Genomic DNA, 7379 nt, shown 5'->3' on the forward strand with positions numbered 1-7379 from the left:
CATCTTTTCATGTGCCTGTTGGCCATCCGGATGTCTTCTTTAGAGAAGTGTCTATTCATGTTTTCTGCCCATTTCTTCACTGGGTTATTTGCTTTTCGGGTGTGGAGTTTGGTGAGCTCTTTATCGATTTTGGATACTAGCCCTTTGTCCGATATGTCATTTGCAACTATCTTTTCCCATTCCGTTGGTTGCCTTTTAGTTTTGTTGGTTGTTTCCTTTGCTGTGCAGAAGCTTTTTATCTTCATAAGGTCCCAGTAATTCACTTTTGCTTTTAATTCCCTTGCCTTTGGGGATGTGTCGAGTAGGAGATTGCTACGGCTGAGGTCAGAGAGGTCTTTTCCTGCTTTCTCCTCTAAGGTTTTGATGGTTTCCTGTCTCACATTCAGGTCCTTTATCCATTTGGAGTTTATTTTTGTGAATGGTGTGAGAAAGTGGTCTAGTTTCAACCTTCTGCATGTTGCTGTCCAGTTCTCCCAGCACCATTTGTTAAAGAGACTGTCTTTTTTCCATTGGATGTTCTTTCCTGCTTTGTCAAAGATGAGTTGGCCATACGTTTGTGGGTCTAGTTCTGGGGTTTCTATTCTATTCCCTTGGTCTATGTGTCTGTTTTTGTGCCAATACCATGCTGTCTTGATGATGACAGCTTTGTAGTAGAGGCTAAAGTCTGGGATTGTGATGCCTCCTGCTTTGGTCTTCTTCTTCAAAATTACTTTGGCTATTCGGGGCCTTTTGTGGTTCCATATGAATTTTAGGATTGCTTGTTGTAGTTTCAAGAAGAATGCTGGTGCAATTTTGATTGGGATTGCATTGAATGTGTAGATAGCTTTGGGTAGTATTGACATTTTGACAATATTTATTCTTCCAATCCATGAGCACGGAATGCTTTTCCATTTCTTTATATCTTCTTCAATTTACTTCATAAGCTTTCTATAGTTTTCAGCATACAGATCTTTTACATCTTTGGCTAGATTTATCCCTAGGTATTTTATGCTTCTTGGTGCAATTGTGAATGGGATCAGTTTCTTTATTTGTCTTTCTGTTGCTTCATTGTTAGTGTATAAGAATGCAACTGATTTCTGTACATTGATTTTGTATCCCGCAACTTTGCTAAATTCACGTATCAGTTCTAGCAGACTTCTGGTGGAGTCTATCAGATATTCCACGTATAATATCATGTCATCTGCAAAAAGTGAAAGCTTGACTTCATCTTTGCCAATTTGGATGCCTTTGATTTCTTTTGTTGTCTGATTGCTGATGCTAGAACTTCCAGCACTATGTTAAACAACAGCGGTGAGAGTGTACATCCCTGTCGTGTTCCTGAATCAGGGAAAAAGCTCTCAGTTTTTCCCCATTGAGGACGATGTTAGCTGTGGGCTTTTCATAAATGGCTTTTATGATGTTTAAGTATGTTCCTTCTATCCCGACTTTCTTGAGGGTTTTTATTAAGAAAGGTTGCTGAATTTTGTCAAAGACCTTTTCTGTATCGATTGACAGGATCATATGGTTCTTATCTTTTCTTTTTTTAATGTAATGTATCACGTTGATTGATTTGCAAATGTTGAACCAGCCCTGCATCCCAGGAATGAATCCCATTTGATCATGGTGAATAATTCTTTTTATATGCTGTTGAGTTCGATTTGCTAGTATCTTATTGAGAATTTTTGCATCCATATTCATCAGGGATATTGTCCTGTAGTTCTCTTCTTTTACTGGGTCTCTGGTTTAGGAATCAAAGTAATACTGGCTTCATAGAATGGGTCTGCAAGTTTTCCTTTCCTGTCTATTTTTTGGAACAGCTTGAGGAGGATAGGTATTATCTCTGCTTTAAACGTCTGGGAGAATTCTCCTGGGAAGCCATCTGGTCCTGGACTCTTATTTGTTGGGAGATTTTTGATAACCGATTCAATTTCTTCGCTGGTTATGGGTCTGTTCAAGCTTTCTATTTCCTCCTGATTGAGTTTTGGAAGCGTGTGGGTGTTTAGGAATTTGTCCATTTCTTCCAGGTTGTCCAGTTTGTTGGCATATAATTTTTCATAGTATTCCCTGATAATTGCTTGTATCTCTGAGGGATTGGTTGTAATAATTCCATTTTCATTCATGATTTTATCTATTTGGGTCATCTCCCTTTTCTTTTTGAGAAGCCTGGCTAGAGGTTTATCAATTTTCTTTATTTTTTCAAAAAACCAATTCTTGGTTTCGTTGATCTGCTCTACAGATTTTTTAGATTCTATATTGTTTATTTCTGCTCTGATCTTTATTATTTCTCTTCTTCTGCTGGGTTTAGGCTGTCTTTGCTGTTCTGCTTCTATTTCCTTTAGGTGTGCTGTTAGATTTTGTATTTGGGATTTTTCTTGTTTCTTGAGATAGGCCTGGATTGCAATGTATTTTCCTCTCAGGACTGCCTTCGCTGCGTCCCAAAGCGTTTGGATTGTTGTATTTTCATTTTCGTTTGTTTCTATATATTTTTTAATTTCTTCTCTAATTGCCTGGTTGACCCATTCCTTCTTTAGGAAGGTGTTCTTTAACCTCCATGCTTTTGGAGGTTTTCCAGACATTTTCCTGTGGTTGATTTCAAGCTTCATAGCATTGTGGTCTGAAAGTATGCATGGTATGATTACAATTCTTGTAAACTTAAGAAGGACTGTTTTGTGACCCAGTATGTGATCTATCTTGGAGAATGTTCCATGTGAACTCGAGAAGAAAGTATATTCTGTTTCTTTGGGATGCAGAGTTCTAAATATATCTGTCAAGTCCATCTGATCCAATGTCTCATTCAGGGCCCTTGTTTCTTTATTGACCATGTGTATAGATGATCTATTCATTTCTGTAAGTGGGGTGTTAAAGTCCCCTGCAATTACCACAGTCTTATCAATAAGTTTGCTATGTTTGTGAATCATTGTTTTATATATTTGGGGGCTCCTGTATTTGGCACATAGACATTTATAATTGTTAGCTCTTCCTGATGGATAGACCCTGTAATTATTACATAATGCCCTTCTTCATCTCTTGTTACAGCCTTTAATTTAAAGTCTAGTTTGTCTGATATAAGTATGGCTACTCCACCTTTCTTCTGACTTCCCGTAGCATGATAAATAGTTCTCCATCCCCTCACTCTCAATCTGAAGGTGTCCTCAGGTCTAAAATGAGTCTCTTGTAGACAGCAAATAGATTGGTCTTGTTTTTTTTATCCATTCTGATACCCTATGTCTTTTGGTTGGCGCATTTAATCCATTTACATTCAGTGTTATTATAGAAAGATATGGGTTTAGAGTCATTATGATGTCTGTAGGTTTCATGCTTGTAGCGATGTCTCTGGTACTTTGTCTCACAGGATCCCCCTTAGGATCTCTTGGAAGGCTGGTTTAGTGGTGACAAATTCCTTCAGTTTTTGTTTGTTTGGGAAGACCTTTATCTCTCCTTCAAGTCTAAACGACAGACTTGCTGGATAAAGGATTCTTGGCTGCATATTTTTTCTGTTCATCACATGGAAGATCTCCCGCCATTCCTTTCTGTCCTGCCAAGTTTCAGTAGAGAGATCGGTCACGAGTCTTATAGGTCTCCCTTTATATGTTAGAGCACGTTTATCTCTAGCTGCTTTCAGAATTTTCTCTTTATCCTTGTATTTTGCCAGTTTCACTATGATATGTCATGCAGAAAATCAATTCAAGTGAGGTCTGAAGGGAGTTTTCTGTCCCTTTGGATTTCAATGCCTTTTTCCTTCCCAGATCAGGGAAGGTCTCAGCTATGATTTCTTCAAGTACACCTTCAGCACCTTTCCCTCTTTCTTCCTCCTCTGGAATAGAAATTATGTGTGTATTATTTCTTTTTGGTGCTTCACTTAGTTCTCTAATTTTCCCCTCATACTCCTGATGTTTTTTATCTCTCTTTTTCTCAGCTTCTTCTTTTTCTGTAATTTTATCTTCTAGTTCACCTATTCTCTCCTCTGCTCTTCAATCCGAGCCGTAGTTGTCTCCATTTTATTTTGCAACTCGTTGATAGCATTTTATAGCTCCTCCTGGCTGTTCCTTAGTCTCTTGATCTCTGCAGCACTAGATTCTCTGCTGTCCTTTATACTGTTTTCAAGCCCAGCGATTAATTTTATGACTATTATTCTAAATTCACTTTCTGTTATATTGTTTAAATTGTTTTTGATCAGTTCGTTAGCTGTTGTTATTTCCTGGACATTTTTCTGAGGGGAATTCTTCTGTTTCATCATTTTGGATAGTCCCTGGAGTGGTGCGGGACTGCGGGGCACTTCCCCTGTGCTGTCTTGAATAACTTGCATTGGTGGGCAGGGCCGCAGTCGGACCTGATGTCTGCCCCCAGTCCACCGCTGGGGCCACAGTCAGACTGGTGTGTGGCTTCTCTTCCCCTCTCCTAAGGGCGGGATTCACTGTGGTTTGGTGTGGCCCATCTGGGCCGCTTGCACACTGCCAGGCTTGTGGTGCTGGGGATCTGGCGTATTAGCTGGGGTGGATTGGCAAGGTGCACTGGGGCGGGAGGGGCAGGCTCAGCTCGCTTTTCCTTCAGAGATCAGCTTCGGAGGGGCCCTGCGGCACCAGGAGGGAGTCAGACCCACCAGAGGGATGGATCTGCAGAAGCACAGAGTTGGGTGTTTGCGTGGTGCAAGCAAGTTCCCTGGCAGGAACTGGTTCCCTTGGGGATTTTGGCTGGGGGATGGGCGAGGGAGATGGCGCTGGCGAGCGCCTTTGTTCCCCGCCAAGCTGAGCTCTGTAGTCTGGGGCTCAACAACTCTCCCTGCCGTTGTCCTCCAGCCCTCCCGCTCAGCGAGCAGAGCTGTTAGCTTATAACCTTCCAGATGTCAAGTCCCTCTTGCTGTCAGAACACACTTAGTCCGGCCCCTCCGCTTTTGCAAGCCAGACTCGGGGGCTCTGCTTGGCTGCCGGCGGGCCGCCCCTTTGCCACGGCTCCCTCCCGCCAGTCCGTGGAGTGCGCACTGTCTCCCTGCCCTTCCTACCCTCTTCCATGGGCCTCTCATCTGCGCTTGGCATTCTGCTAGTCTTCTGGCGGTTTTCTGGGTTATTTAGGCAGGTGTAGGTGGAATCTAAGTGATCAGCAGGACGCGCAGTGAGCCCAGCGTCCTCCTACCAGTTCTTTCCCTTTTAATACTAAGTAATTTCCTTTAAAAATGATTAGATTGAAATAATGTATTTTGCTATTTCACATATTTGCTCATTTACTTAAAAAAAACTTGTATTTGTTAAAATCTTTATTAATTTAATTTGGTAATGGTAATTACTGCCACATTAGCAATTAGCGTCCTTTAGAATCAGTATAAAAGTATTTAATAAGTAATGTGCTATCTCTTGGGAATAACTGTTTCTTCAAAGGACTCAAAGGATTAAGATTATTGGTTATATTTTAGCATTTGGATGATGCATGATCTTTGAAATACAATGGCCACTAAGTTTTTAGGATAATTCTTATTTTGCTTCTTATTATATAGCAAGACAAATTATAACTTGTAGTCATTATTAGTTATCAAAACTTCGTATGTTGCAGTCACATATTTTACAGATGTAGAGCCTGCAAATTTTCGCATTGTTGCCTCACTTATAGCAAGTTCATAGTAACCGTTAGCTCTTCCTCTTCCTTCTTTTATCTACTCTCCTTCTCTGCCTCTTTCTTCTCCTCACTCTGCTTTTATTATCTCATGACTCAGTTACAGTACTTTCACTGTATTATGTATGTAATCTAAGAATCAATGTAATAAGACTGACACTCATCATTCATCAAATGATATTGTGCCCATATGTATCTTTTTTTAACATATGAAATTTATTGTAAAATTGGTTTCCATACAACACCTAGTGCTCATCCCAAAAGATGCCCTCTTCAATACCCATCACCCACCCTCCCCTCCCACCCACCCCCCATCAACCCTCAGTTTGGTCTCAGTTTTTAAGAGTCTCTTATGCTTTGGCTCTCTCCCACTCTAACCTCTCTCTCTCTTTTTTTTTTTTTTTCCTTCCCCTCTCCCATGGGTTTCTGTTAAGTTTCTCAGGATCCTCATAAGAGTGAAAACATATGGTATCTGTCTTTCTCTCTATGGCTTATTTCACTTAGCATCACACTCTCCAGTTCCATCCACGTTGCTACAAAGGGCCATATTTCATTCTTTCTCATTGCCACGTAGTACTCCATTGTGTATATAAACCACAATTTCTTTATCCATTCATCAGTTGATGGACATTTAGGCTCTTTGCATAATTTGGCTATTGTTGAGAGTGCTGCTATAAACATTGGGGTACAAGTGCCCCTATGCATCAGTACTCCTGTATCCCTTGGATAAATTCCTAGCCGTGCTACTGCTGGGTCATAGGGCAGGTCTATTTTTAATTTTCTGAGGAACCTCCACACTGTTTTCCAGAGTGGCTGCACCAGTTTGCATTCCCACCAACAGTGCAAGAGGGTTCCCATTTCTCCACATCCTCTCCAGCATCTATAGTCTCCTGATTTGCTCATTTTAGCCACTCTGACTGGCGTGAGGTGATATCTGAGTGTGGTTTTGATTTGTATTTCCCTGATGAGGAGCGATGTTGGGCATCTTTTCATGTGCCTGTTGTGTGCCCTTATGTATCTGATAAGTCGTGTATAATCTCTTTGAATTAATGCCTATTTGCTGATGAGGTTGGTGAATGGTTAAATGCCTTAGTCAGGATCACATAGGTGTTTAGCAATGGAGATTAAATTGAATCTAGTTTTGTGTTATATCAAAATGTGCACATACACATACAATTCATTCTATTGTATTATGTTTACTTTCAATTTTAAATAGCACATTTTATACATACTTAATGTAGAAGGTGGAAAAAAATTTAGATAGTAAAAAAAATGTTTATCCTTTTTCCCTCTTTCTATGCTTATGTTAACCATATCAATATATTTCACATTGTTCTTTTTAAAAATTTCATATATATATATGCATATATATATGCATATATATATATGGCATGACTTATACACATGCACACACATTACTCTGGAACTTACTTTCTTCATCTTACAACAAAGCACATTGCAAACCTCCCTTTAGCACAAGAGACACAGACCAATCCATCTTTGGTATACCATATTTCATCTTTAACAGCTGTACGATTTTCCTTTGTAACAATGTGTATCCCAAATTTTTAGTCCATTCCTTTCTGTATGGGTATTTATGTTATTTTTATTTTTTTTAACTATAAGCAATGTTTCAATAGATAGAGACATACATTTCTATTTGTATTTTATGCACTCATATATTTATTTCTAGATAATAGATTTCCAAAAGTGGACTTACTTTATCAATTGATATTTGTATTTTAATTTTTGGTAGGTATTTTCAATTACTTTCCAGATTGGCTGAGTTTATCATA

This window comes from Herpailurus yagouaroundi, unplaced genomic scaffold (assembly GCF_014898765.1).
Source record: "Herpailurus yagouaroundi ecotype Mexico unplaced genomic scaffold, PumYag 100, whole genome shotgun sequence".
In the NCBI taxonomy this organism is placed as follows: domain Eukaryota; kingdom Metazoa; phylum Chordata; class Mammalia; order Carnivora; family Felidae; genus Herpailurus; species Herpailurus yagouaroundi.